The 11,156-nt window shown below is 49.6% G+C and overlaps 1 non-coding gene across 1 annotated transcript; it reads right to left on the reverse strand.

Annotated features, from left to right (window-relative positions):
* Positions 1 to 9,608: 9,608 nt before the first annotated feature.
* On the reverse strand, positions 9,609 to 9,681 carry TRNAV-CAC. Its single transcript has one exon. It is a non-coding gene; the product is annotated as a tRNA-Val (tRNA).
* Between the last annotated feature and the right edge of the window lie 1,475 nt (positions 9,682 to 11,156).

The raw sequence follows: 11,156 nt of genomic DNA on the forward strand, positions 1-11,156 counted from the left end.
AGTTCTGTCATTCACATCTTTTACTCCTGCTTTCAGCTAGCTTGGTGCATTTTTTCTTCCAAGGAACTAGTGTGACAAAAGTCGCTGCTACCTACAGGCAAGATCCCAACTCTGCTCACCCACACTGACTCGGGCCTCTGATTAATTATTGAGAGAAAGTCCCAGCATCAACCTCTGATAGCCTGGCCTGGGGCAGAGGGATCTGTTCAAGTCAGAAAATATGTATTATTCATCTGCTCATTCATTCAACAGTCAAATATTTCATGACTGCCTGGCTGTCGTCTGGACACTGTTCTAAATGCTGGGGTGGGATGAGGTCCTGCCTGCATGAAGTGGATATTCTAGTAGAGGAGTTAGACACAAGATATGTACCACACCTCCTAATATGTACAAGCTTTGGGTGAGTACGATAAAGCGACTGCCCACAATGCGGGAGACCCGGGTTCGATCCCTGGGTTGGGAAGATCCCCTGGAGAAGGAAATGGCAGCCCAGTTCAGTACTCTTGCCTGGAAAATCCTATGGACGGAGGACCCTGGTAGACTACAGTCCATGGGATCGCAAAGAGTCGGACATGAGTGAGCGACTTCACTTTCCTTTTCCTTTTGGGTGAGTAGAGAGGAGTAAAACATAGTGTTTGTCCTCCAGGGGCTCATGGATTAGGGCTAGGGCAGTCCCCTTTGGAAATAATTACGTGAGACATAAAAGGACAAAGAAGTTGCTTTGGGCATATTATAAGAGGAGACACTGTCACTGAGAGAGGAGGGTCAGGAACTGGGAAGGCTTCTAAAAGGAGCTGGTATTTTGAGCTGGCACTCGAATAAATGACTGCACTTCCCAGGTGGCACTAGTGGTAAAGAACCTGCCCACCAATGCAGGGGTTGTAAAAGATGCAGGTTCGATCCCTGGGTCAGGAAGATCCCCTGGAGGAGGGCACAGCACCCCACTCCAGTATTCTTGCCTGGGGAATCCCATGGACACAGGAGCCTGGCAGGCCACAGTCCATAGGGTCGCAAAGAGTTGGACACAACTAAAGCAACTTGGCTCGCATGCACTCACGCACTTCTACAGATAGATATTACTGTACAGGTGTGCTGGGAAGCAAGAACTTAAGCAAAGGCCCTGAGGCAGGGAATGCTAGGTGGTGATGGGGAACTCCGCAGGGTGTCCAGGGAAGCTGGACATCACCTCACATGACCAACACTTCTCCAAGATGCAGCGAAGCATCTTGGCCAGTGTGCTGGGCTCCAGACTGGGAAGGGGGCAGTTCCCTCTGCACCAAACTCCCTAGGGGAGCCCCAGGAACTGCAAGGCCATCAAAGCCCATGTTCATTTGGGATATGCCTTCTGAGCTCTCTAAGCTCCTGCCCCCACCTGTACACTCATGGTTGCCTTGGTCCCTAAGATGTAAGTGATTCCCACAAAATAGACAGCAAATCTGTCCCTGTACCAGGCTTGAAGCCGCCTCGCTAGATCCTCCTCTGTAATCTCAGACCCCCGGGACCGCTCTGACTCCTGGATAAGAGGCATGGGGGCGCCCAAAGCCCTGTGAGGCTCCCCATGGTGCCCAGTCTGTGCCCAGAGACAAGTGGGTGATTCCCCGACCACCTCCTTTTGTCCTGTGTCCTCTTGGCAGACATCCCTGTTGTCCTTCCCCCAGGCCCCGCCCCCATGCCTGGTGGCACAGACACTTAGCGATTTGCTCCTTAATTGTCCCCCAGCTAGGCTGCGCAGATGCTGCTCTTTAATCTCTCCTGATAAATGAATCACGCCGCTCCTTTAATCATATGTTCATATCCAAGCCAATTTGAATCAATTTGGCAGGGAGTATGTTGCAAGAGATGCCATGACGGCTGCTTCCTCCCCCCTGGGGGCCCCCCCCCCAGGGGCCGGGGGCCTCCGTCTGCTGTCCTCCCCCTCAGCAAAGAGCCCAAGAGGCTCATCGGGGGAAGGACCTCCTACCTGAGTGATGGGGGCTTTTCAAAGTCAATCATTCCTTCCTGTCCTCCAAGCAGGCCCACATGGGACAGGAGGAAGATGGATTCCCAAAGGCCTCAGAAGTGGGAGAGACAGGACGAGTCCACAGCTTTCTCTGGTCACTGAACAAAGCGCCCCGTTATCACCCCTGGGAGAAAGTGCTGCCTTAAATCTAACCTTTATGCTTTCCGTTCCCCTTTCATTTCCTCTGAGCTGGTTCTCAGGGAAGTTGTAACATTTCATCACCTCTTATATAGCAACCTATTGCAGACCAGCCTATGATAATTTGTCATCGCCTGCTCCTGCCACTGGCTGCCACCCCAATGCCTTTCATCTTTCCCCAGGAAGTCTTCTTTTCTAAGTCCTCCGGGCTGATGGGCAGTCCAGGACATGCTTGGTAATATACCAAGTTCTGCTGCATTTGGGGTTACTGCTGTTCTTTACCTACAGAGTGGTGTTCACAGACCCTCATGAAAACAAAACCAGCGCTAAACTGAACGCTTCTGCCACCAGCACTGAGACCTTGGAGAAAGGCCTTGACCTCTTGAACCTCAGTTTCTCCATCTGTAAAACAAGGTGGAATAACTGGCAAGAAGCTTTTGGCTCCTAGGTTCGTACAGAACCCCTCACTCCCACCTCTTCATCACCTGCAGTGAGGGGCCAGAGGAACCAACGGGTAGCGCTAGTGGAGCCTCGAGACCCGCGGGCTGGGGACAGATGTCTTCCCCCAGCACGAGGGCTGTCTGGGCTTGGTTCCGTCCAGCAGCCCAGATGCGCCTCCGCGTCCTCTTCATTTCTTTTCCTTTCTAATGGCGGGTTCTGCGCGTCCAGGCCGGCGCCCTCCGGTTCACCGAGAACCTGGGCATATTAGTATATACATATTTTATTTGCATTACCCCGGCCTCAGGAGCCTGAGACCTCTGGCTCTGCCCGCGTCTGGAGGTTCCCCCGCCCCTTTTCCGAAAGCCACGCCCTTTAAGGGGCCAATGACAGGACCGAGCCAGTCAGCGATGCCCTTGAAGGGTTCCAGAAACCTAAGGACCGGTTCCCTCGCTCAGCAACCCGATAGTACTGTTTCCCGCCCTTTTAAGGGCTTCTGGAAATCCTCGGCGGGAACTGAGGCTGATGTAGCCCAGCCTCACCTGTCAGGAGTGTTGCGGAGGATGAGGAGGGCTCAACCAATATAACCATCGTGAGCACCATGTCCCCAGTAGTTAGGCACTTCATAATCGCCCTTAACCTTTGTCACGGCTCCGTAAAGTGTCCTTCCCCCGAGGAAACAGGCTCAGAGAGGGTGACGTCTGTCCTAGCAGGGACCTCAGCTTGGCTCCAGCAACTGGCCAGGCATCCCGAGCTACTCTGGCCAAGTCAGAGGATAAAGGGAGAAGCGAGAAAACCAAGAACTGCTGTCACGATCCTCCTCTCAAGCAGCTGTGTGCCTGGTATTCACCAAGGCCTGCCCTTAGGAAGGAAGCACTTTCTGACAATTTGGGGAGATGGGGGTGGGGAAATGTCAACCTCACATTTGTGTTGCTCCTTACAATTCTCAGAGCATCCCCCATGTGTGATCACATTTGTGCTTCAAGAACACGGTGCCAACGATGTCCCACATGGCCTGGAATGCATATTTGAATCTCTAGGCACCTCAATCTAATTTCATTACAGTACAATGGAACAATCCAGACCATTCTCTGGGATTCCATCTGGGAGGAGTGATTTTCAGAGCAATAGCCATTTTGGAGTTAACAAGGATGCTAGGTTTATTTAGAAGGAATTTTACAGAGAAATCGAGCATTCTGTAGCATAAGCGCCAGTGATGGGTCATATACATGACGGAGATTCCAAAAAGGATGTGTGCTTCGCAACTGAAGTCAGTGATATAAATCTCCCAGAGGAATACTTAAATGTGCATATAGAATTTGCTTTAGATATCAAAAGCCAGCTATGACAGCTTTACGGGAAAAAAACGCAAAAAAGATATTAAGTTTTGACATTACCCAGGCAAATTATATTTGAGGTGGTTTAAGAGTCAAAGAGTTTCCACATTTTAATGAATTTTTATATGTTTTGCGCCACATCTATACGATCTGACTAGATTAGAAAAAGAAGCAAATGGATTTGGGGAAGAGAGGACACTAGGGAATTTGAAAGTGGAGAATTAAAAAAAAAAAAAATCCTGGTATGGGAACACAGCCAGTAGCTTTAGAAATATTACCTCTTTGAAAGACAGGTCAACAACTGATAACCAGGCAAATATAAAACTGTATGTGATGAAATAAGCCTCGTGACTCATATTTAATCCTGGGGACTGGCATCAGTTGCAGGTTGGCATCCTTGCTTAAGGGCTGCTTCTGGACCCCGCTGTCCTCTGGAGAGCAGGGGGATTGACCCTAGTGAATGGCAGTGCCCTGGAAGGTTGTGCACGAGAAGCACGGGGCCATGATCTGCCTTTGCATGTCCAGCAGCTCATCTGTGGAGGCTGGTCCTTCCGGTGGACCATATACTGAGCCACTGGGCAGGATTTAACAGCAGAAAAGGAGCTCCTGCTCCCTCAAACTGGCAAAATAAGCCTAGAAAACCAACTGAGTAGTGAGGCACTCTGAAGCTCTGTGAATGGGTTTCTAAGCGAACATGTCCACATGACAAAAGTACATGTGAAAACACAGATAAATATTAGATGAGACTTCTGAAAACTAGAAATAGCTTTATTTGGGCACATGGGATTCTAGATGAAGTCTCTGTGCTTGAAATAAAAGTTTTCATACAATTTCTCTTTTAAGTCAGTACAGATGTGTATGTGTCAGAAACCAAAGAAGGCCCCCAATTAGTCATATTAGTGTGACTCTAAGAGGAATGTCTTTCCCAGCACTGCATAGATAGAAATAGTAGCCGTGGAGGGTAAACCATGTGGCAAAGCTGCTTAGAAACTGCTTAGCTCCCTTGCTCAGGGAAAGCCATTCTTAAAGCAGCAGGCATCTCTTGGCATGGCTGCGAATGGAAGCTGGAAGAGGAGCAGATTGGAGGGTGGAACTTAAACAGGGTATTTAGGGAAGAGGAGCAGCGGGGGAGGGGTGAGAAGAGCCTCCAGACATAGCCTCCCATGCTGCCTGAAGCCCTGCAGGTGACAGGTTTAGACAAGGAGACACGTGTTGATGCAGGGACCAGTGATGGAGTGGGCTGAGGAGAAGCCAAGAATCAAAAAGGTCATTTAGGATATTTGTGTCTCAGTTACATATTAAAAACAAGAAAAAGAAAAAAGATCTGTAAGGTGGACATGACTCAATGGCCAGACTGTGCCCGGTTAATGGATTCCTGCTTCTCATACCTGACTCCATCGAAGAAGGTTTAGCCCCTTAAGGAAAAAGTATTTTCGCTATTTCAGAGTCAAGTGACAGGTGAGTTCTCTGAGAAAAACGAGAAGGTATTGGTTAAAGGGGAGGACTGGGGGGTTGAGACCTCACAGAAGGTCTGGGAGGAGTAAGTCTCCTGGGGCTCGGAGGTGATCTTCGTCTCCCTCCCTGCCCCCACTCCTTGCTCCCCAGTAGAAATCAGCTACAAATCTCAGCTTGTTGGGAACAGATGGCCTTGGCTGACGAATAAGCCACCGCAGGCTGCTCCACCTGTTCTCGGGCTGGAATAATCAGCTCGAGACAAACATCGGGGCTGAAATAACTCATGGCAGCGGGTGATGCGCAGGCACAGATTCCAAAAATCTCTTCAATAGACCCCCTCCAACTCTCTCCCTTCCCCAGCCCCTAGAGGCCATCAGGGGAAGGTAATGGAGCGGAGAAGAGAGATAGAGCCCCAAGCTGAGAGCGATGGTGGAGCTGGTGGTTCCGCGGGTAGAAGTGGGGGCGGGGCGAGGGCGGGGCAGGGGCGAGAACGGGGCGGGGCACGGGCGGGGTGAGGGCGGGGCGAGGGCAGGGCAGGGCGTGGCAGGGGCCAGGGAAATACCTTGCTGCAAGCCAAGGTAAGTTATTTCCCAAGAGCATATGGAGAACGTGGGAATGGTTGGTCCCTGTCAGGGACAAGTGTGAGGAGAGCCAACCTGTCGGGGAAAGTAGAAAACTGAGAATCTGGGATTCTTGTGAATGTGTTCGTTGAAGAAGTGATATGCAAATGAGATCAAGCTACCCACGAATCTCTCAGCAGCTCAGACAGCTCCGCCGGCAGCCGCTTGGGGGTGGCTGCCCAGGGTCCCGTACTTCTGCGCACTGGTGTTCAGCCTCCCCTGTGTTCAGCCTCCCCTCACGTCCTTGATGAAGTCTGCTGGGCTAATGTTCCCTGACAGAGGCAGATGAGCCCGTCGGGGGAGTGACAGCGCCGGGACGCAATGGTGACGGCTGGTGTGGGGCGGGGAGGGCGGCGGAGTTGCTGGCTGAAACTGGGGTCTGGCTCCTGTGGAGTCAGTCAAGAGAGGGCAAGGATTGAGAGAGAAGAGTTGGGTTGATGGCTTGCTCTGTGTGCCTCAGGCACCCTTTGGTCCAACCTCCTGGCCTGATGCTCAGAGTTTAGAGGGACTCCGAGTCTCCAGAAGCTGTGCTGGCCTGGGGGAAAAGCCAGAGCTCTTGGACACCCCAGTGCATCTCTAACTGCCAGCTATGGTTCCCCCCAAGTGGTCCCTGTGACTGCCTGAAGAATAGGACTATGGAGAACACAGCTCTTACCTGTCATTTAGGGTCCCACAAACATAGTCTCCTTTAAAGCTGGTCATGCCACTGAGGTGTCATGGTGGCCCCCATCCTGCTGAGTGCCTGACTCTGTGGTTCTCACCTTGCTGTATGTTAGAAACGCTCACGGAATGGTTTTTGTTTTGTATACAAACAGTGAAAAACATAGTATAATGAGCTTTATCTATCAAACGGCTTCAACAGTTTTCAACAAGGAATGAATCTTGCTTCATCTAAACCCTTGAATTATTTTAAAGCAGACCCCAGATATATCATATGTTTCCCTGGTGGCTCAGATGGTAAAGAATCTGCTTGCAATGCAGGAATCTCGGGTTCAATCCCTGGGTCGGGAAGATCCCCTGGAGAAGGGAATGGCTACCCACTCCAGTATTCTTGCCTGGAGAATTCCATGGACAGAGGAACCTAGAGGGCTACAGGCCATGAGATAGAAAAGAATCAGACATTACTGAACGACTAACACTTTCACTTTTCAGATATATCACTTTGTGACTGAGCACACACGCATACACACACACACACACACACCCATGGAAGATATTTGTTTAGAGAAAAAGAAAATCACTTCTTAAAATGTAACCACAATACTCTTATCACACCATTAAAAAGTTATCAGTAATTCATTAGTACCAAATATCCAATCAATGTTTACATTTTCCTGATTGTACATATTACTAATTATATTAGTTTTAGATGTTATTTATATGTATAATTAATTTATATATAATTATATGTGTAAATATATAAAGTTGTTGCTCAGTCACTCAGTTGTGTCTATCTGCGACCACATGAACTACAGCACACCAGCCTTCCCTGTCCTTCACTCTCTCCCAGAGTTTGCTCAAACTCATGTCCATTGAGTCAGTGATGCCATCCAACCATCTCCTCCACTGTCACCCCCTTCTCCTCCTGCCTCAGTCTTTCCCATCACTAGGGTCTTTTCCAGTGAGTCAGTTCTAAGCATCAGGTGGTGAAATTATTGGAGTTTCAGCTTCAGCATCAGTCCTTCCAATGAATATTCAGGGTTGATTTCCTTTAGGATGGACTGGTTTGATCTCCTTGCTGTCCAAGGGACTCTCAAGAGTCTTCTCCAACACCACAGTTCAAAAGCATCATTCTTCAGCACTCAGCCTTCTTTATGGTCCAAATCTCACATTCATATGTGACTACTGGAAAAATCAGGATTCAAACAACATCGAGGAGCTTTTTAAGAACTAGTCCTGTGCCCAGGGCCTTCTTTCTTGGGGATTCTGATTTAATTGGCCTTGGGTGGGGCCCAAATATCATATTTTTTAAAGCTCTCTTGATGGTTTTAATGTGCAGCCAGGGTTGAGAAATGCTTTACCTTTCCCCCTACCAGTTTCCTGCCAATTCCTTCTCATCCAGGCTGTTAAATACTTCTCCCACCTCCAGCCAATAGACCAGAGCAGTTCGCATTCACATGCCTAACCTGGAGGTGTGTCTTTCCCAGGCTCCTCTTTCCAGGTGGGCTCCAACTCTCAATGGACACGAGAATTCCTTTTCTCTACTGATTCACGTACCATGTAGGCCTGTTCCCACCACTTTCTCTCCTAATATGCCTGGTGTCTGTTCTTGCCTTGCAAGCATAGCAGATTTTTGTGTGTGTGTGAAAATAGCAAAATTCCTGCCTCAGGAAAAAGTGAGAACTTCCCTAGGGGCAGTTCTCATTTGGCTGCTCAAGTGGCTCTGTGCTGCATTAGAGCTGAGAGAGAAGCCTGCTGGGGGCTCGGCAGCAGATGTAAGGGAAACTGGGGACTGAGTGGGACTTGAACCCAGCACTTTTGGGGGAGTCCAACAAACCTTTCTCTCCTGAAGATGTTGGCCCCAGGAGCATTTTAGAGAATTATGCCCACATCGATATTCATAGCCGTCTTCCTGCCTCTGCTAACTCACCCTGCCCCTCCACTCTGCCCCGCCTTTCAGATTTCTTCCTCCCTCCTGTGTCCCCCTGCTCCATGCCTCACTGACTGTTGGTGAAACAAACCTAGTCTAAAATAATGAGCAATCAACTACCCTGATGCTTGGGGCAGGCTGGGCAGGGGCAGGGGAGAAGGGGTAGGGAGCTGAATCATTTATAAAGCCTAATAAAGATGCAGATGAACACGCTGACTTGGAGCCCCAGAGCTGGGCTTATTCATTATTCAAAGTTATGTAAATGCCACTGGGTCCTGCATGTTAGAATCCTGCCCCTTGTCCCCGCTGCTTCTTCCTGCCTGACGGATCCAGCCCGCCTTCTGCCTCCCCTCTCCCATCAGGAGCTTACATTCATTTGCCCTGCCCAGAATCTCATTTCAGACTCTACCTGCTTTCTAGCCACAAGTCTTTCTGAGGCTTGTTGGGAGGTCCTGGCCTTCAAGCAAGATTGTGTCTGTGCTCAGTCACTCAGTCGTGTCTGACTCTTTGGGACTCCATGGACGATAGCCTGTCAGGCGTCTCTGTCCATGGAATTTTCCAGGCAAGAATACTGGAGTGTGTTGCCATTTCCTGCTCCAGGGAATCTTCCCAACCCAGGGATCGAACCCGGGTCTCCTAAGTCTCCTGCATTGGCAGATGGGTTCTTCACCACTGAGCCCCCTGGGAAGCCCATCAGGTAAGACTATACAGGCCCAAATAGAGGGACTTCTTATTTCTAAAGATTTCCAACAAAAGAAAACCCTAACAGTGCTTATATGCATGTTTTAATATCTCACAAATCTGTTTACTTAGTGATTGGGTGGATTTCCTGAGGTCTAACCTAAATCCCTCTTGCTGCAAGCAAGAGGAAGCCCATCATTGAAACAGAATATCCAATAACCAAATTCTCTTTACTCACTCTTTTAGAAAAAAAGAAATTATTTAACTGCGCCGGGTCTTAGTTGGTACCCATGGGATCTTCAATCTTTGTTGTGATATGCAAACTCTTAGTTTCGGCATGTTGGATCTAGTTCTCTGACCAGGGATTGAACCTGGGCCCCCTGCATTGTGAGAACAGAGTTTTAACCGCTGGACCACCAGGGAAGTCTTTTAATCACTCTTTTGAGAAGTAAAATGCAAGCGTCAAGTCACTCCAGCCTACTGTCCCTGTATTAACTCATCCTTGTTGCCTCCTCTTATCTTTCTATTTTGTTTGTGGTCTAGTTGAGGCGTCCTGCACAGGGAGCTACTGGTGGTTGGGTGATGCTGGAGTTTGTATTCAAGTGGCTTCTTTTGTGTGAGTTCTCAGTATTTGATACTCCCTAGGGTTAGTTCTCTGGTAGTCTAGGGTCTTGGAGTCAGTGTTCTACTCCAAAGGCTCAGGGCTTGATCTCGAGTTTTTCTTTTCCACTGTTCAGGTATTCCTGTCCGCTCTCAGCTGGTGTTCTGCATGCACTTCTGTGTCTGAAGGTGTATTCCTGATGTATCCGTGGAGAGAGAGGCACTCCATGTCCACCTACTCCTCCGCCATCTTGTTCTCCTGCTTACCTTTCTAAACAGGTGAACCTCAGTCCGAATTAGAATCACACTCCTTAAGACCTTAAACCTGTCGTGGTTTAAAACCCAACCAAACTCCAATTAGCTTTTCACTTGTATCAACGACACCACATACCTTCTCTTTTCCACACTGGCACTATTAATTTGTACCGCACAGTTAGTTGCCTAGGTCTTAGGACTCAAATTACTTTCCCCTGACTCCCCTCTGTACCAGTCTTTCCCTTTTCCCCATCACCTCCTCATTTTTCAGATGGTGAGGCTGAGAGATGAAGAATTGGGTCAGAGTCGCAATGGCATCGATTGCCTGTGCTTTCCCTTCTTTTCTGGACTGCCTCTCCTCCCTCCCCACCCCCAATCTATTTTTAGCCTGCCTCTGTTTGCCTTAGTCTGGTTGGCAACCATGCCGGCCTCTTTCTCTTTGCTGCCCTTATCTCTCCCCTGCAGCTCATGTGGACCCCAGTTGCCCTTCCAGAGGTCTCTTCCTGCCTGCCCAATTTATTTTGATTTTCTCCCATCTTGAAGATAGGCAGGGTTTCTGCCGGAAAGTGGATGCCTGGCCACGCTCAAGCAGAAGGGAGGCAGGGAGATAATGCTGGCAGGTCTGCTTGGCAAATCCTTCAGTGTTACTAAAACCCTCAAGTTGGCCCTCTGAGCCCATCTACGAGGGCTAGTCCTCTACTCCATAGCCATAGACTCTCCTCCCCTCTATGGCCCCAGCTCACGCCCCACGAGAGATACTCGGTTCCTCCCACTTGGGCTGTGTGCACATCCCTGCAGGTCCTCGCCTGCCTCCCTGGCCTGCGTGTTGCCAGCCTCCTCTTATCCAATTTCTGCTTCTCTCCACTCTGCCCTGACCTCACCCCTCCCACACACACCCGTGCACCCCAGCCCCCGCCCCCGCCTGCACTCTGTTTCTAGGACACCCTGGCTCATTTGTAAAAGGCCTTCGCCAGCTCAGGCAGGGCTTGTCAGCGTCCCCCACTTGTCCTTTCTCAGCCTCCTCTAGACACTGGTCCCCTCCT

This window comes from Oryx dammah, unplaced genomic scaffold, assembly GCF_014754425.2.
Source record: "Oryx dammah isolate SB20612 unplaced genomic scaffold, SCBI_Odam_1.1 HiC_scaffold_8, whole genome shotgun sequence".
Taxonomy (NCBI): Eukaryota; Metazoa; Chordata; class Mammalia; order Artiodactyla; family Bovidae; genus Oryx; species Oryx dammah.